Source organism: Anopheles merus, chromosome 2L (genome assembly GCF_017562075.2).
Source record: "Anopheles merus strain MAF chromosome 2L, AmerM5.1, whole genome shotgun sequence".
Taxonomy (NCBI): Eukaryota; Metazoa; Arthropoda; class Insecta; order Diptera; family Culicidae; genus Anopheles; species Anopheles merus.
In genome coordinates this window covers 29,391,700-29,412,290 of record NC_054083.1, presented here as the reverse complement: position 1 = coordinate 29,412,290, position 20,591 = coordinate 29,391,700, and the positions used below count along the sequence as shown (strand labels likewise).

The following is a 20,591-nucleotide window of genomic DNA, read 5'->3' as shown; positions in this document are numbered from 1 at the left end:
CATCCTTAATTCTATGTACCAAACATGTTGTTCCATTCTAAATGCATTAAATCTTTTCATAACAAATCCAAGCCACTCGCAAACTCACGCCTCATGTACGCTCCTTCATCCGATGTCAGCCGACACACTTCCATCTGCCTTTGCGAGTGCTTCACAACCTCTTCACAATCTCAAGATCACAACCGTAACTCAATAACACTCCTCACGAAGCCGAGCCTACAACGGGTGCGGGTTACAGTTATACGTAATCCGATATATGTCTCCGCTCGGTTAAATCTACATCTTCCCAAAATTACAGCTAGAGCGGCGTACAACCCGACCCGCTGTTGTCCTTGACAGCCGGCAAGAGGCAAGCTGTGCTAGCGCGTAAAAATTATCGCGATCGACTCAAACCCCACCGAAGGCAGCGAACGCGTGGGCTCAGCTTTCATCGGGCCCTGTGCCCGACTCACCCATTCCACTGCTGTTGACCGATCGCGACCAAAAGATGTGATTCCATGCTGTGTTGCACAATAGCGCAATGCGTTCCACGCGGCAAAACAACACGTAACAGGAAGCGAATCGTAGCGCGTGTCAGTTGCCCTTTTTCGACTGCCCTGGCGACTGTTGCATCTGGCTGTGCCTATTGCTCGCTCGGTAGCGGCTCAAATGCACCGTAATGTCCTTGCCTCCGTGGCACCTCCGTGTGTTTGTGTGTGTGTGTGTGTGTGTGTGTGTGTGTGTGTGTGTGTGTGTGTGCAGCAGACGCTCCGTTCCGATTCGTTTCGCGTCATTCTTCCTCACGCTCAACTGTTTTGGCTCTCGCATGTTTCCCGTCCCTTCGGGCGTCGGTCTGCTTTGTTTATGCGCATCCCTTGTGCCGGATCGGTTTGTTGCGGCTTCGTCAGACGGCCGAACCTACAGCTGGGATCTAGCCGGAGGGGGTTGCCGTACATGGAACGAGATGCCGGAACGAGAAACGAGAGGTCTTTGAACTCTGAAAATTACTTACCCAAAATTAATGTTTTACTTTCAGCTCGATGAGATTGGTTTGCAAATCAAGTAGGAGAAAAGAAACATGTGGATCTAACAATTAATTATTTCTATTTATGATGCATTGGTACTACACATGAGGCATTGGTTATAATAAGGAGAGGAAAAAATCACTCATAATGTTCCCAAAAGCCAATTCCATTAACTATACATCCCCAACAAGATCTGCGCCATGCTCTGACACAAAAGGACATAACGCACCAAACATCAAAAACACCCATACCGTTCCCATCCCTTCACGGCAATAACAACCGCAATTATCGAATGTCGGCCAACTATCAATTTTCGACCACAAATAGGTTTTGTATTCTCTGCGTGTGTGTTCAGTGTGTTTTGCTCCCTCCTACAGCCAGGTCTTTGTTTTTTTTTCCGGCATCGATGCGTGAACATAAATGATACGGCTAATTTCACGGTCAAAAACTATGCAACCGCTTTATCGAGCAATGTGACTGATGCATTTTTTGTGTGTGCGTCCTGCCGACTACGACCATTGATCGCTCGCTCTATTGAGGTCGTATTGCGTAGTGCATTGTGCATTAGCTGACAGGCATAATCGCCATATGATTTGCCAGATGTCCCAACGGCATCACATTGCACCCTGCGCCCAGCAAGAAACGGCAGGCTGAAGTTCCAATAATGCACCCCGTGTATTGGGAAACAAAGCGAACCCGGAACGATGACAGCACGAAAGGCAAATAAGTGGAAATGAAGTTGAACAAAACCTCCAGCTGTACTTGTTTTCGATCTGTTGGGTAGCGTAAAGAAGGATGTCTGATGCACGATCGTGCTACCCGGTGACGATCGTTACCGTGCAGTGGAATGCTTTCGGTGGGAAAAAATGCTATGTTTAGCATAGTACCTTAAACGTCAACCACAATCTGACCTCACGCTAACCTCATTACAGGTTGATAATAGTTATTATCGGCTGATTGGTGGTTAAACAGAGCCTGAGAATGTTTGTGTCCGGTCTGCAGTATTGACTTTGTCAGAAAAGGGTAGCATTATGCTGCCCGTGGGTTCAACATATGTAACAAGTATCTGGATCATTTGTACGTAACAGTTTTTCCAGATGTTGTTTTAACTGCAGCTACCAATCCTTGTAGAATGTGTTTACAATTTACCTTCAATTCCCAAAGCCATTTTTAAATGTGAAGATACCACACACAGATATAACAACTCTTTTTCAACATATATCATTCATTCATTCTAGGGATATGTGTTTCCACAAAACTATTTGGGAAAACTCAGTACCCACCTAGCAACAAACAGGTGTGGCGTTACTGCTGTCGAACGATACGAACGCTTTATACCCTCGCTTGTTGATGGACTCTAAATAAACTTGTTACAACCCTGCAACAGTGATGACTTTTCCGACCATTTTCTACACAAAATTATGTTCAATGAACCAACTGAACAAGGAGCAACGTTACAGAATACTTCATTTTATTGCGCTTTGTAAGTTATCCTCCTAATTCAATTTCTATGCTAGACGCAGACTTGAAGAGTGCTACATTGTATGGTTAAATAAGAATGTATCGTTTTTTTTGTGAGGATTATGAAGCAGAAACCTATGAAAGTAATTGGTATTATTAATAAAAACTATTAAATACTTAACTAAAAATCGGATTAACTTACCACTTCTAGCAGCTTTACTACAGACATAAACATATTACTCAAATATGATTTAAAATAAAATAGTTTGTTCCAATGCCTTGCACACTTCAGACTTCTCCGAAAACTCCCCGAAACCCGCATCGACAAACAAAGCATTTGTTTATTTATTCATTATGCAAAAAAAAAGACCGGCAATCGCTGCTCATTAAATATTAATACGCAGCCGATTGCAGCCCGCGCCGGACCGGATCGGGTTACTTCCGGATTTTCCTACCGCCAACCTCTTAAAGTCCAATCCATAATGCCACGCGTCCAAAGATAGGCCCTCCAGAGCGGCCCAGTGCCGCCGTGTCGTTCACCTTGACCGATCAAATGGGACCAGCGCGTGTCACCTTCTTCACCTCACTCACCTGCAAGGCCCTTAACACAGCAAGATGGACAAGGTGCGAACGAGATGGCAATAAAACAATGTTTCCCCGAAACAAGGAAACAACCAAAACACGACAAAACAACGAGGGAATGAAAGGAAATTAAACAAAATATTCTATCACTAGGTACAACAGGAAAAAACAATTGCCTTACTCTCACACACACACACACGCACACACGCAAACACTTCCGCAGTTTCCCCTCTTCCGGGTGGTACAAGTTTTCCACCGCACCCAGTATTCGGCGCCGGAGCCCCGGCCCCGGCCCGAAACAACGATCGGGGCTGAACTGGTGCAGTAATTCACCCGGCAATACTCACGTTGCCGCGCGCGCGTTAAGGGGCCGGGTAAAAGTTAATTGTATTCCCGCGCCATGTGTTTTATACACCGTAATTAGGGCCGCGACATTCGCGGGTTGCGTTGCCTTCGGAGGGGACTCCCTTCGTGTCGAGTGGGCCCATACCTGCGCGGCCCAGGAAGCACGTACCGCGGTCCGACCCGTGCCAACGAACTACACCGTCCCCAGCTAAGGACGCGTGAGCAGGCACATTTGTTACCCTCACACACACACACACATTCACACAAACCCACTCCCATTTATCCTTATCGCTGTGGCCCTTGCCGCACTAGTAATGAGTATTAGAATTATCAGTTTCATTATTTTGGAGCAAAACGGAACCACTTCCTCAAGGGAAAAGCAATGCAGAGCAACAGAGCAGCAGGAACAATCAGAAAAAAAATACAAGCAGAAGTAAAACAAAAAAAAACACCACCCACCAGGAAGCAATCCAACACTACTGCACCCTCACACAAATCCAGGCGCACACACGCACACGTACATCGGCGCTCCGTTTGCGCCACAGCCCACACGTACTACTTTTACGCGAGTTCATTTAGCGTAATCAACGTTTGTTGTTGAATTAAAAATTACGGCCCGCTGTGTTTTGGTCGCGTTGGTGAGTGGGAAATTTAAATGCAATAAAAAACGTACACCATCTAGCAGGCTGGGACATCAAGACACCGACTGTATGCATACGAAATGCGGGCAAACCGTCTACCAACTGGGCTAATGTATTTTTTTTTCTTCCTTTTCCGTCTCAACTACTTTCAATTGTTTTTTTTTTCGTTTTGCATTTTAAGGACACGTGGTTTTTTGTGTTTTCCCTCCCGCAAAGAACAATCAGGATGCATAACACCAGAAATTACCTAAAATCATGCTTGTCGACCCGCGACGAGTGGGCATCTGATGAACCTCCGATGCGCCGTGGTGAATAAATTAGTTTTTATTGTCCGCCATCGTCGTCCTGCGCCGTCGTCCATCATATTGTCCTATCATGGAAGGTTGATGTGTGGTGGGGCTTTTTTTTATTCACTATTCCACATCCTATCTAAAACTATGCCCTTATCAAGGGAAGGTTAAACGTGAAATAAATGTAACCATTCATTTTAAAGTACCTTAATTAGTACCGCAAAGGGGGGAGAGCGCCCTCTGAGGATTGTGAAACTATTTTATTGTGCAGCAAATCAGTGTTTTTATTTTCCACAACACAGAACATGGTTATGGGAGCATGTAAAGTGTGCTCTTATGAAAAACACGCGTTTGAAATCTCGCATCAAAAGTTGCCTAACAACAAAATCGACCTTTATATCGCATACACTTCAATTGCATGTACGACTAAAAATCGCTATCGCTTTAAACTCCAGCAAATCAAGGCAAAAGGGCATTTCAAACCACTTTGTGTAGTTTTACAACCCAGAAGGGTCGATAAATTTAAAAACAAAACGCATCTTCAGCGAAGCACAATTCAAACAACCTGTGTCTTGAAACGAGCAACGGGTAGGTACGATGCTCGCAATGGAGGGAAACCGGTCGTCGGTTTGCAGGACTTTGTTGCAACTAGATTAAAATTGTACTTTTTTCCAATTGATCCCTTGGGAAGACGTTGCACGGTAGGTGCTTCCATCGTCTGTCTGCCGGACGGTCTAACAGTGTCCCCAGGACCCAGGAATGGTTCAAATGGTTGGATTTTTCTCCCTTTCGACAGTTCACGGGAGGGATGGTATCAAGTTCGCCGGTACATATGGATGGTGCATGGTGATCGGGTCATGTTTGAAGGGATCAAACGCAATTAAAGCCCTACGATCGTCATCCTCGTGGGAAGACAAACGGCCTGTTGGTGTAGGGCGAACATGGAGCGAGCAAAGCTAGAAAATACTTGAATACAAGCAACAGGAACGAGATATTTTGCTGTACGGAAGTGAAGAATAATTTAATATTGTATTTCATATGAGAACTTCAAGCTCAAATGTTTTGTTTTGGCATAGTTCCTCTGTCTTGATAGAATGAATGCGTCTATACAGTGCAGTTGCACCTACACAAAAGGGTTTTTATACTTTTTTAGAGTTACCCAAGCATTACTTCTTGCTTGGAAGCCCAAGCCCAAGTAATGAACATAAAATATTAACTGTTTTAGTAAAAAAAATATTTTAAACCAAGAATTTTGCACAATATTTTGCCACAAAATCTATTCGACCGTTCAAACTCTAGCTCTTCTGAATATATTTATAGCCTGCAAGAAGCATCAATCGAACCAAACACAATCGCAAAAGTCGAAAGTCACTCACCAACCGTTCTGCTGCTTCACGCTCTAAATCCCTTTTTGCTTCAGAATACGCTCGAAGGGAGGTCTAGACATTCGGCGACCACAGTGGCGCAACTCCCCCCCCGCAAAGAAATGTCTGCTTCGGAGGGGTTTTTTTTCTTCTTCCCCTTCTTCCTTCCCTACCATCGTGGATGATTCACTTCGCTGCCGAAATCGATACGTCAGTCAACATATTGGCAGTAAATAAAAGCGATAAGGGACAGTGCCGTGCCGACAGGGCCACCTCCAGCTTACTCCACAAAACCATTGCAAGACACTCGATCAACAGTGCCTTTTCTAAGTGGAGTGGATCTACAGGGGTGAGAGGTATTGCTTCTTCAAAATGCTCACAGTGAAGCTTAAACACCGAGAACACCGGATCGGCATTCGGACGGTGCCGATGGATGCGACAGGCAGTGGTCGACACAACGACACTCTCGACACACCGGCGACCAGAACCAAATCTACCGTTGTGCGTAATTCCTGTGGGAGCACTTTTTTCGCCTTTTTGATTTACCAACCCATCAGCCAGTCCATCCGTCCGTCAGTTAGCCCGTTAAAGGAAGGATCGAAGGAAGGAGATTCAACCCAACCACCCCTTGGCAACCCAAAACAGATCTGCCGAAACACGCACACACGAAGCGTAGACACGCACCGGCCCGCCAAAACACACATGGGAGAGGACGCCCCATCCGAAACGTTGCGAGTGACAGACGAAAGACGGCTCATTCGTGCTGGCAAGTCGTACACGTCGCACTTGCTTTGTTTTTGGGCAAACCATTTTCAATTCCGTTTTCAATTGCTCCTCCGAGGCCAGATTGGTGAAAGTGCTCGATGATTTAGGTGAGTCGAGTTTTGAAGGTTCACCAGCTTCACTGGTTGGTGTTAGGTTGGTCCTTCCGGGACAGGGAGAACCATTTCCGTAGAGCTAGCATCGCCATGCATCGGTAGATAAAGTAAAGATAAGCAGATGGAAGGAGTTGGTAGTGTTCAGCTTGACTGTTGAGCTTTTGTGGCGTTACGGAAGTAACTCCAAATTTTATCCACATATAGGGAAAGGTACTGGTTCGCTTAGAAAATGCTAAAACATACCGAAAGCTTTCGGATGCTCTGTACTATTATTCTTCGACATCCTTGTCAATCAATTGCTAGCAGTGTACAACTCAGGTTATGGAATGCTATCTATAAACTCTTGTGAAATGTATTCCAGCAACAAGATCAACCCTTTTAAGGAGATTCTTCTATTTTGAGGATTCTGTACCCTTGAAGTCTTCTGATCTAATATTGCATAAGCCAATATATATACCAAAATTCAACACATTAATCTCCCCATAGCAATGCCTGGTTTTGTTGTCATTCTCCCCATTACTGCCAATGTTTATTCAATAGCCAATCTTGGCTGAATCCTTATTACAAACCCAACCACACTTCATCCCCGATCATGCCCCATTCCCAAAGCAGAACCCCATTTCCCTTACCTTACCAGCTGGTGCAAATAAATGGTGCAAAGCATCTTACTGACAAATTTCCCTCCCATTATTAAAAATTATTTATCACCTTGCGAACGAGGCAGGCGGCACGAGACGACGGCACACACACTTCTCGCCCCTCTAGTGTCACGGGTTCCCCTGAACTGCATGCAGGAATTATTACGTCCTCCCGATACACCAAACAAAAAAGGGGTAAAACTTATCCACAACCGGAAGGTCCAACCGACCCGGACCAAAGATGCCTACATACGTTATATGTTTGAGTGCGAATCTCTCGCATGCATACGTACACCCTTGCCAGGGAGTTGTTACACGTTTTTCCCCTTTTCGTGTTTCGCTCGTACCAGCGAACTCCCAGCCGTGCGCATTCATCATCGCCACGAGTTTTTGAACCCCACGAGACACAGGATGATTGGTGTTTTGGGCTACCGTGTTTCCAAGTGCGGTGATCCTTCGCCACGTGTTAGGCTATTATTTCTTTGCGTCTCTGTATGTGTGTGACTGTATATGTACATTAGTGCTGCTGTTGATGCAACACTGTCGATTGCAGTTGAAATATGTTAACGATGCCCGGGGTGAACCCTTTTCCCGAGGACTGTATGCGTGCAAAATCACAGTAAACGATATTTTTCTTTACCTTATCACAGTTTAACAGTGGTTCAGTTTAGTTAGTATTGAACCGCAAGGTAGCTTAAAAAGAGGCCTAAAAAGTTTCTGTAAAAACTTATTGGTTTATTTGTTTATAAACTTCCTTTTACAACAATGATATTAAAAAAAGAATTACCCATCCTATGGATCGAACCAAATTTATGCGTTCTCCCCACTAACGATGCAACATGATGCACAACCGATCGTGAAAACAAGGTGTGCAGTAACAAACGGCACATGCTAATAGCTTTGCCGCATTGCTTTTCCTCTCCCTAGCTGCAACACCCTAAAAACTTCCGTTAGGTTCCGTCTCCTCAAAGCCCATATGCCACGTCGGGAGGATTTTTTTTTTCATGGAAACCCAAACAAAACTACACACGCACACACGGCAAACCGAACGGAACGAGGAGAAAGTAGCAAGGGCGTGGAACGAAATGCAACGGGTGCAACTTGATCCAGCCGCGCGCTCGCACACACACACACACACGCAGCATTGCACATTGCACCCCGAAGCTTCTGGGAGAGTCGCATATGCATTCTTGCTTTCCCTTCTGTTTCGATTCTCTGTCTCCTCCTCACGGGACGAGAAGAAAAGAGAGCTCGAATTTTACTATCGATTGACGCAGTTCTTCATCATCATCACCATCATCGGTCGCAGATGACGTATCCTTACAATAGTGCACGTTCGAGAAGGGGGAAAACGACGACGAACCAGGAACAACACAAAAACGGGCGTTTTGTTTTACCGATCCTATGACGCGTTGCCCCCATCGAGGTGTGTCCCGCTGTGGATATGCAACTGGTTGATTGAGGTGAGCGTGGCATTGATGAATGTCGGCGATGCGTCCCTACTTTACATGATTGTGCTCCGAATAATGTCTTACTCTTGTAGGGGTTAATGAACGATCCATATGGTCCATGAATTACCCACTTTTTTCTACAAACAAACTAATGAAATTTTCTAAACAAAAAACTCTATCCATCTACACCCAAACCCACTTGGAATCTTACTTCCAATTAGTCAGCGAAGCACACTGGATAAAGTGATCCGCAAAAATTGTTTTTCTCCCATCCCCACGGCTGCTTTAAAAACACGCCCAGCGGTTCAACCGGTTTCCACCTTTTTGCTCTCCAAATGGTCCTCATAAATCCAACACCCATCCGGTCAGCACCAAAAGTCAATGAGTTATTTACCCCCGAGAGCATAGATACACTCTCGGTGGGCTTCCGTCGCCGGATCATGCTCGTTAATTTTCATTTCCCAATCCTTACCTTGGCGCTGCCCGTTATTCTTGTTTTTTTGTGTATTTTAACCATTTGCAGCTATTCCCGTTTCCCGATGGATTTATTCGCACTTGCACGATCTATAGAGTGCTGACTTCTCCTGGGAGGGGGGGTTTCATCCCATCCCACCAAACTACTGCAAAAAATCAAACTGCGTGCAAACAACATCCGAGGAGGAGCGCCGCCGGCAGAGGGCCAGCCCGGGAGCCTGGCCAACCGTCCGACCACTATAAATTATTTTAATGCAAAACTTCTGCTCGACCCGACATCATTAATCTCGTTTATCTGTCCATGCTGGATGGTGGATGGCTATAAGGATAACAATGTACCGCCGTACCGCCGGTCTAAGGATGTTCCGCCATCGGATGTGTACGTACGCCTGGCGTGCTGCAGTTCAATTGCACTCCTGTTGCAATAACAGGGTGATACAGTTCCGGATAAATGGAAAAAAGTGCTGCCTTTTTTGTGATGCATTGAAAAACAGGCACAATAATACGACAAAATCGAGCAGAAAACATTCGATTTTCGGAGAACACCTATTATTCATCATTTTGAAGTGAAATTAATTGCAGAAAGTGGACCAGTATTATTTGCAATGTAAAAAGATGATTATAATTCGTAAGTTATTTACTTTAAACTATTCCTCTTTTGTTATGCTTCATCAAGAATAACTCTCCTCGTGAAATCTTTTTCTTATTAATTCTTACACATCCAAAATTCAACTGTGCCTAAAACCAAACAGAACACCAATACGCAAACAATCGTCTAATCTCAACCATCTGTTACGACAATGTGGGCCAAGGTAACCGGCAAAGCATTCCTTCACCACAAACAAAACACACAAGCCCAAGTAGATGCTCCTTGATCACGTTCGGGACTGAGCGGGCCGCCGCTCAGCCCATGCCCACCACCTGCTGCTGATGATGGTTAGTTTTAAAGATTTTGCATCCCATCCACCGTACGCCACCGTCGTCAAATCGTCGGGGATGCATTTCTTCGCAGTGCTTTGCAACATCTGCATCGAAAATGCTTCCGACCACAGACCGGTGATTGGGCGAGACGAACGAGAGAAGAGCATAGACACACACGCATACACACACACACACACACACACACACACACACAAATCCAATTACAATACTCTATTATGAATGCCAATCAATCAGCAATCCTAGAGGAAAGTAGCAACGCACGCCATTCGCCCTTGGATTACGTCGGCAGGAAAGCGGGTGCAAAAAGGTGCTAGAAGACAAGTAAAATGCTTCCTCCAAGAAAAGAAGAGCCTTCGAATGTGTGTGTGTGCGAGTGCATGAGTGTGCCTGTGTGCTGCGAAAATCAAGCCGATAAAGAGCAAAAAAGCACACCGTGCGGACGGTAAGAAATTGAAACCAATATATCGATAATATCATTATTCGCAATGTGCGGTGTGTGCGCAGTGCATGGTTGCATTTTTGTTCCGTTCGGTCCTCCCCAGATCGCACGGGGAAACACAGACGGACCCGGGGAAGCCAAGTGGAGAAGTTCAATTCCTTCTGCCAAGCCAATGTGTACGACCCTTTATCCACTTCCCCCTCCCCCACTAGCAAGCAACTTTCTATCATTGCTATTTTTTGTGCCCGTGAATGCACCACCTTGCTGTGTGTGTCGGTCGGCCGAGAATCCGGAATGGCAACAGCTCGTTCTACAGCTGTTTCGCCCAGGAAAAGATCGTGTGCCGTGGAGCGGGAGCTATTACCGGATATCGGATTGGGAAGCCCGGCATCGATCGTCTGCCCGACGTTTGGAAGACAGCACAGACAAGGAGAGTACCGGACGAGAACAGGGCGGCACTAGTTCATCGTGCAGAAATATGCAGCGAATGTAGCGATGAGCTACAACGGAGAAATATGCTTCCATCGGAACGGAGCATATAACGGAGGAACGACGGATTTCCGGCAATCAGTTCCCGCAACGGTAAACCGTACTGAGGGTGAAAAGGAAAGAGAGAGAGGGAAAGAAAGAGAGAAGCGGCCGGCGTATCCTATTACATTGATTACATTGTGCGGGATGCATTTGTTGCATGATGTCTCGATTCGAGTTTTTTTTCACTCCTACGGATTTTGCGCTCAGCGTTGTGTGCTGCATGTGTCGTTGGAATGTGTTTTTTTCCTCTCTCTCTCTCTCTCTCTCTCTTTTGTGTGTGCCGGTTTCATTTAGCAAATGCAGCAGGAATCTAAATTGTACACATTGGCAGCAATGTTTGGGGAAGCGATTTTAAAGCAATATTATGAGGATTTTGGCTGTTTTATGATCAATTTGCAACAAAATATCAAACATCATTACAGAATAATGTGAAACAGTTTCCAATCTGGCCATATCAGCTGGACACGCTAAACCATAAGAGTGTCACCAAAGAAAAAGAAGAAGGAGAAGAAGATGATGATGATGATGACGAAGTTGATGAAGAAGAAGAAGAACTTTAATTAATAGAAGGGCCAATACTTTGCTCTTTCAGAATAGGGGTCTAAATCAGGTGTACTAGTTGCTTGGACGATGTCTTATACATGCATCTAAAAAATGTTCTTAGAACTATTGTTTAAACGATTGTTTAAAAGATTCCCAGCTTTTATTTCCTTTCTTGTAGTACTTAGAACTTTAACATATGGTAACAGTAACAGACATATCCTCCAACAAATGAGACTATACGGCTTCTACCAGGTTTGCAGCCCCTCTTCTGTTCATAATTGATCGAACATACAGAGAAGCTCGTAATTCCTTAAGCTCGAAGTGTTCAGCTTTTAGTATGTTGTGCTACTTTTTCGAATTTAATATCAGTATCACCACGGTTAAATATTTAGGCCTGTCCTTTAAAGCCATTTGTAGTTTAAAAGGTTCATTTGAGTTATTTTTAAGAATTGCTAAAGCCCCTGCGCGTACGAAACACGACTTCTTTTTGGTTTAAAACGGTTACAATGTTCATATTATTCTGTTTTCAGTAAAAACAATGTCCCAACTTTTTTTTTGCAATGTTCAATTTATGTTTATTTTAATTACAATTGTGTCTGTACATTCAGAGTATGTATCATCGTGAACAAGCTTCCTTTGTTCAAATTGACCTCAGATGAATCCCAAATGTCTCATAAACGAACCAGTGAACTAAAAAAAGGATCGCGAGTTCCAAACGTACCAAATGTCGTTCCTCCATACTTCTTTTACACGGTGCGTCATTGCAAAGGATATTCCTGCAACAGGATGCGTTACAGCAAAAAAAACTCCACATCCCACACGCAAACAATATAAGGGGGATAAATCCTGTCAAATCTGTCCAGCTCATCAACCACCAACCCTGGTGTGCATGCCTGCTATCATCTGTATGGGTGAGTTTGTGTGCGGTAAGGCTTATTCCTAACTCCGACAAACGCCGGTATTCGCACCCCGCCCGAGAGGGTGAGTCCAATTTTCAATGCTTCCCGCTATACGCTATAACGCCTGCCCCCGTTCGCTCTGATTAATGTTAACTGATTAGTGAACTGAAATTGTCATTGCAAGTGACAGTGCGTGCTGCCGAGTGTGGGAATCAAATTAGCTCACCGGAGCACCACATCCATGGACCATCTACGGTCGTCGAAACGGGCTCATTAGTTCCATCCCTTACAGGGCGCAAGGACGTGTACGCGCGCAGCAATCTGGCATCTGGAGAGCGAGAATTCGCACTCACCAACGCACCGAGTGTATGAAAAATCCATTCCATTCATTCGCACTGTGACACACCAACACTCACACGCACAAGAAGAACGACATAGAAACAACAATCAAACACATTTTTTGGGGAGGAACATTCTGCTGAGCACGTTTGCGTACGCCCATCGTCCTTGCGCCGTGTGAGTGTGTGTTTTTAATGGGCATATTTCGTTCCGCGGCGATTATGCTTGCGTCATCGATGCCAGGCGAATGGCAGGGGCGTGGGAGCGAATGGTTTTAAAACCACACACACACACACTCTCATAACCACACAAACACACTATGCTGTGTGCAAAAAGATTTTTGCTTTCAATCGTGTTGCCTGAGAAATTATAGAAGTGACGAAAAGTACGATGAAAAGGGGCCATTTTTGCCATTTTTCACTTCCGGTACGGAAATGGTTTGGTAGGGGGACTTTGGTTTGCACAAAACTGCAAAAAAGAGGTCTTATGTCTGTTGCGTTTGAAGTCGTTCCGGTTTATCGGATTTGTTTTACGCTTACACCACGGGAACTGGTTGGTTTATGGTGGATAAAACCCCTAAGGTTAAGGTAGGTTGTAAACATGAAGATAAGGGGTATTTTAAAATAAAGCTAAATGGTGGTTAGAACTATTTTGCACTAAAAGCATAAGTCATAATAAGTCTATACCAGGGGTCTCCAAACTTTTCAGTAAGCGGGCCGCATTGCTTCACATATAATCGTGTTGAGGGCCATTTTTCCGTTGCCTGTATCTAATGCGAACGTTTCAATTTCGTCTTTATAAGAAAATACTAGCATAATATACAAAACTCTATTATTCATCCTTGATGTACGTATCTAAAAAGCAGAAATTACATTTTCTTTAAAAATAGTCACAATAATTAACTATTTATTTTAACCTTCACAAAGTTGCCACGGGCCTCATAATAGGCTCTCCAGGGCCGCATGCGGCCCGCGGGCCGTAGTTTGGAGACCTCTGGTCTATACAAAGGCTCTACTGAAGAAAATAAAATTTAAAACAGGTTTTGAAGTAAGTCAATCACTTTGATAGCATCGTTCTCAAGATATTCGTCATAAATGAATGTAGGTCGGCACGATAAGACCGTATCAGAAAACCTTAAACTCAATCATCATAATTTACACAACAATCATACAGTTTTATCAAGTTTATTCTTATAAATAATTACAAATTGAAGCTAAAACACAACCTTTCTGCTTCCCTCTAATTATGCTGAAATATTCAAGCATCAATTGTCCTACACTCCTGTTAACCACACCAATGCGTCCTATTCTTGTCAACCCTGTCCATATCTCTTCCTGCGTGCATTCGTTTCAGCTAAAACCACCACCGAGATAAGCACACTCCGAAACAGATCAACAAATGAACCTTAAACCGCTCACACGAGCGTGCGCCGCAGTCATTCCGGTTGACGCTAGTCGATGAGATTTATATGGCACGCATGAAAAATGATCTCCATTACAATCAGACGCCCGACCTAATGATGCCAAACAACAACAACAAAAAATAATTCCAGCAGCTCATAGGGCGAGGGAAAAGTGCTAAAGAAAACACTTCCCTTGCGAAGACTGCCAGCGCTAGCTGGAACGGCGGCAAGCTCACGGGGTCGGAAGGATAATTAGTACGCGTACGGGGAACCCCCGGCAGAATGGCATCGGACGGAGGGGCCAACAGTCGACACGTGTGTCAGTACTTAACTTCAAAACAACAAAACAAAACACCACACGTGCACCATGGTCAACGTTGGCCCTAGCCTGGCGTCTTGTGTGCCGTCTGTGGGAGGGTGATGATATGGGCGATATGAGCTCAAGTTGGTCGGGAGCACGAGCACACACCACAGGAATCAGGAAGTCTCCTTGCTGAACGCGCTCTGCCCGCACCGTTGATAATTAATTTTAATTATCCCTCGCATTCACCTTACTTTCGGTGCAGAAATGGGAAATAAAATTCTTCACTGACTGTGGTGACGGTACACTAGATAAGACAGAGCACACTGCGGGAAGGTGACAGAGCTTCTAGGCTTTTAAGTTTGTCAATTTGTTTTACTTTAATGTGATAGCGGTGGTAGCGCCATCGCACAGGTGCTTCTTCACCGCGGGACAGATTATTGATGAAGCGGGAAGTAAACCCTTGTCGGTTGTGCTCGGTACCCCAGCGAAGAAAGGAACGGTACGGTGTGCTCGGCGTTAATGAATAGAGTAATAAATCTTGCGTTGAAAGGTGTATTGACGAATTCTGGGTATTTTGCAAGAAGTTAATCACCTTGATTTTATATTGAAAATCATTTTAAAGGTTGAACACATTCCATACTTCAAAGAACTATATTTTTACTTTTATTGGACCTTATGTCCCATTAAATTTATTCATTTTACTGTTTTACTTATGTGTTTTTTATAGTAAACCCTCAATGTTACTTAACATACACAACCAAACTAAACCTCTGCTAGAATCCATCCAGAGGTCTGCCATCTAAAACACTTTCCATGTTTAAATCTCTCCAATATGTCAATTACTATTCCCAACAACATTCCCATTCCAATGTTCCATTAGTGTTTGAAAATCCACTGAAACACACATTCTAATGCAAAACTCTTGCTTTCCATCATTACCGTATCCCATTTCTTCGAAACTAGATCCCTTAAAACCGTTCGCGTGATTAGCGACTATCGACAAAATAGTCGACCTCACCCGGAAGGTCACCAATGCGTCACAACTTGCAACTTTCTTTGTCGAATCCTTCCAAGGAGAAACTTTGCATGCCGTTTTAACCTAGAGTCCCATCTTCTCAACGCCGGCCCACATGCAGTCAACCTACCCACGCGTCATTGTCTTCGTCGGAATTGGTGGAATGATGATTTGAAGATTACGCATAGTCGCGCACGCTCTCTCATCGAATATCCCGACACGTTGTAAAAGCTTCTATTGTGTTGCGGTGTGGCTTTTTGTAAATAAATCCACCACATTCGTCGTTCTTCTTCCGGAACGGTTTCTAGTCGACAGGTTGCAAGTGGAAGAGAAGCATGGGACTAGATGAAAGGAGTTTTGTACTGTAGGGAGAAGAAATTTTATTGTTACACCGTTGGCAAGACTATATGAAGATTGTGATATTTTTGGAGAAAAAATGGGCGATATTTTCACATTCACACGCACACATTCGCTTGGAAGAAAATAAACTCTAAAGGTTATACTATGCGTCGAATATCTTTATCGATTCAATACTGATTAAAGTAATTTTGACATTTAACTCCAAAGCGACGTTTAATTGTGATAAAAATTAATCAACCTAAATTACTTGACTCCTTACTTTTGTTAAAATTTTCATAACATTCTAAACGCTAACGGTGTAATCGAAAACAATACTGCACCTAAGCCACAAACGCTTTCCCCCAATTTCTATTCATAACCTCCTATACGCTCCAAAGAGACCTGCGACAAGAAAAACATCTTTGCTTCCTTCTAGCCACAAAGTCAAGCAAGCTGTAAGGGCTTAAGTGCCCGCACACACACACACACACACACACACACACACACACACACACACACACACACAGGCAAGGAGCAAAGAAGTTCCCCAGTTTGGCGCCGTCATCATCATCATCGTCGTCGCCTTCACCGTCGTCTTAGTTTGCAGTAACCCATCTTTGACTATGATTTAGCTGCGTAATGGAGTTTAGTCATTAATTATATTCAAAGTTGGCGGTAGTCTGTTGCCGGATTTACTCGTCATTTTTTGTCCCTTAACTATACATTTCCGCTTAGCTCGCGAAGTCACCTCACGGAGAGCCCTCACGCTCCAAACGCACTCGCATCGATCAGTGGAAATATGTTAAGAGTTTTTTTTCCTTTCGTTCGACCTGTTCAGTATACCGAGTTCTAACACTTCTAAAAGTAAGGAGGGCAACTCCGAATATGCTTTAGCTCGAATACCTTGTGCGATGAAATTTGATTCGATTTTAAAGTTTTTCCCCCTTTTGCTAATCTCCTTTGTACTCCTCAAGGAAAGAAGAAATTCTCGCATGGCTTCTTGATCGGTTGCATTGAACAGTGAGGTATTGCATGCGCGGAAACGACATGAATCGATCGATTCGATCCGATCACTAAAAGCACCAACGATGGTAATGATGGATGCTTGTGGAAAGCAATATAGAAACTTTGTCTCATCTCCGTCCGTTAATTGATAGATGCTGTCGAAGTCATTGACGCGTGTACTCAACCCCGTTCGTAAACGCGACCGGTAATTGTCATGCTGCGAGTTTTACATTCACCGCAACCCATTTGGTAGTCTACTAACTAACGGCACACTACTATATAGTTATAGTTTTTTGCACTGGGAAGACAAACTACACCACAATATCGAGTGTATCGCCCCAACTTAAATCCAAATGCGTTCCGCTTTAAAAGCTGCAGGCCCGATCTCGGATCATAAGAAACCTTTTCAAAACTGTCATTTGTCGAGTGGTATGGAAGGAAACAAAAGGGAGCCGAAACGAGGCGTCCCCGGGGTGACGAAGTGGTTATCTTCGTTTATCAATAGAACGTTTGAAGGAGGAAGACATGCAAGAAACGGAAGCTTTTATGGCGGGACAGGAAGAAAACTATCGATCCTCGATTGCTAGCCCTTTCTGAGTTGGTTCTTGGCGAGAATTCACAAAAAAAGGGATACAAAACATGGTATCGATTACCGATGGCACGGGCTGGCTATTGATTGGTATTTTAGTTATCTTTTTACACTTGATGGATAAGTATTGGAGTTGTGCTTTAAAAAGAAAAGAACTTTAAATTTACATTGAGCACAATCTTTCAAATAGTTTTAGTTATGAATTATCCAAGAAGATTTCTTAAATGGAAATGGTATTTTTACGTAGTTATGCTCATAAAAATAGAGTTTTGCGGTTGCCTAAATGAATGGATATTGTCATATTGCGTAGCGAATATTATTCCATATGTTAATGAAGACTCAGATCACTAATTCCACATTGAGTTCATTAAATTTATTAAATACATGTAAACACATTCGAGAGCACTCTGTGCCATTTTTATTACGATCCACATTCCCCATCCTCCCAGAAGCACACCCCATTTAGACCTTCACCTCCGAAATATCAATGAACCGGATCAGAAACCGAGTGAGCGAGTTTATTAAATTACACTTGAAATTTTGTAATTAATACCATCCGGTCGAGTGTCGATTATACGTGCTCCTAATTCCGGGGTTTGAGCAACAAAACAAAAAACGAACGGAAGAACGCACTCGTGTCTTCCGTTTACCTCCCACCATCTTGCGCCTAATGAAGGAACCACTCGAATCCGGCTTCCTTCCTGTCAACCTGCTTCTCACGTGTTGAAATAGTCCTGCGGGTTACCATACTTTACGGTCGCAACCGAGAGGAGATGTGTTCCGGATATCGAACCTCAACTCCAAACGCAACAGCACGCCCCACCCAGCTGGGTCCAGTTGGGATTAGTTCCCCCTATTTTTTCTGTCTCAGGGAGCCCTTTCTTCCATCTACAGTTCCTTTCCATTTCAAACGCTTCCCCTACTTGGCTTCCTTCCTTCCGTGGTGTCCCTTTAGCCAACATCAGCACATATCACATAACACTCTCATTGTCTTTCAAGTGGGCCCGCATTCCTAGCACCATGCTTCGGCTGGCGGAACCGAGTGGTACCCGATGGCACCTGGGTCATCATTTCCTTATCAAAATGATATTTCGAACATATGTCACCCTCGATGGGTAAGCTTCCATTATTGACTTGCATGCAGTACGACGATTCGGTCTTCCCACTCTCCAGCTCGGAACCGAACTGAAAGGCAACCGGAATCATGTGAATGTGACAAAAAGTTGTTCAAGGGCTTCGCTTGTCCTTCCCCCCAGTCTGTCTGTTGGTTGAGACAATTCTAATCCCACCAATCTGGAGGAACCCCGACAAAACCCGGCCGGAAACCTTTCGAAGGGAAGGGTAGAATGCTCAATTCGATATCTAGCACGTTTCCATCAGTTATCCTTTGGTGGCAAGAATGAAGGCAATATCTAAAAAAAGCAAAGAAAAAAAATCTACTCAATATTAAGTCCAAATAAAACCCAAATCAAAACAGAAACAATGCATAGCATATAGAAAAAAATAAGTCAGTTTCATTTTTTTTTAATATGCATTATACAGTAGTTGAGCTCGGCCATTATTTCACATATAAATATATTTCTATTCTTGTCAGAACTAAAACACGTATGGAAATTTTCTCCTCGCAAGATACAAAAAGCACCTCAAAATTCAGCAATAAAGCGTTTCAATAAATATACCGCTTACTTCTCGAGAAATACACAGCACCAGATGACAATGAGACATTTTAGGCAGATAACACGTTTCTAAAAGCAGTTAAATTGCTTTGAAAGGCCAACAAACTTAAAGCGGAATCACTTTATTGCTAACAAAATAAATAACCTCTATAGTTGTCCACTCGAAACCTTCAAACAAGCTGCTGTTACCGTGTACAATAAAAACCTTCCCCATCACTTCTTTATGTCTTTAAAACAACAACAACAGTAAACCTTGCAGCCATTCGAGGGTTACCATGGCAGCAGTAGGAAATTGAAAACTAGAATTCTGCCATCAAACAATTATCCTGCACTTTACGATTCCAATCCCCGGGCTGCCTGATTGGAAATGGGGGTTTTCCATCGCTACCCCTGCACTTCGCCGTGTGCTTCGATTTGTGCGCAACGATTAGTTGCGTGTTTTGTCCAACGCCGCGTAATAGATTCGGCACCAAAACGCTATTCCAGTATCCCGAGAGTGAATAATTAAAAATAAACAGTTTCCTACCCATGACCAAATAGTGACGCGTGAATCGTTGCAGCTGACACTACCCCGACGCTGTTGCGTTTCCAATCTATCACACTGGCTAAAGCCCACTCAATCAGACTGTATTTTACGAAACGTAGAGCAAGCTTTTTTCTTTAAATAAGTGGAAATGTGTCCTAGCCATTGTTGTTTGTTGCCCTCCCCTCTCCTCCTTTCCCCTTTTATAGTAACCGATCGTTCCATGATCAATTTGACGCCCTCCGTTCCCCGTCTGTTTAGACGCCAGCAACATCTACGCACACGGCGATCGCATTTAGTTGTTTTTGCTGCATCAACAAGGGAGCAGCCCGAAAGGGTGACTAACAGGCTTTACCGTAACTGTTGGCTGTTGAGAAAAAAGGTCTCGCCAACCGATTGAAAATTCGAAACGGCACGCAGGTCAACGCCGTTTGGCAAATGGCACCGCTCGGGAGCATTATAATGCATTTTGTTTACGATGCTTCCGTGGCCGGGATGCGTTTGGTGAGGTGAAAAACTGGATATTAAAACAGCATAAACACTGTTTAAAGATATCGGGAAAACTAAAGGCGTCCTTTGTGGAACGAAGTGATGAGCAGCGCAGCTGGTAAACTAGGTGGCCAGCGATTGTCACGCTGCCTGTTGGCATAGCGCCCACCGCCTTTCGCAGACTGTCGTTGTGGCTGGGCAGTTGAGTTGAGTTGTCGCTTGTTACACCACCACCTTACTCCTTTCCTTTCGAACCACGAGTGGGCTGACACATCAGACTCGCATTAGGCGCTTGCCGTCACGGCGTCATGACGTGTTTGTTGACTATCGGGCAAGCTGATAGCTGAAACACGATGATCTTAATTACGATCAAATTGCACCGAAACGAAAACAGCACCGCCCCAAAAATAACAACAAAAAACACTGCA

The 20,591-nt window shown here is 44.1% G+C and overlaps 1 long non-coding RNA gene across 1 annotated transcript; it reads right to left on the bottom strand.

Annotated features, from left to right (window-relative positions):
- Positions 1–17,959: 17,959 nt before the first annotated feature.
- LOC121593261 lies at positions 17,960–19,355 on the bottom strand. Its single transcript, XR_006004750.1, has 2 exons — positions 19,162–19,355; positions 17,960–18,887 (listed from the first exon to the last, which is right to left on the bottom strand). It is a non-coding gene; the product is annotated as an uncharacterized LOC121593261 (long non-coding RNA).
- Between the last annotated feature and the right edge of the window lie 1,236 nt (positions 19,356–20,591).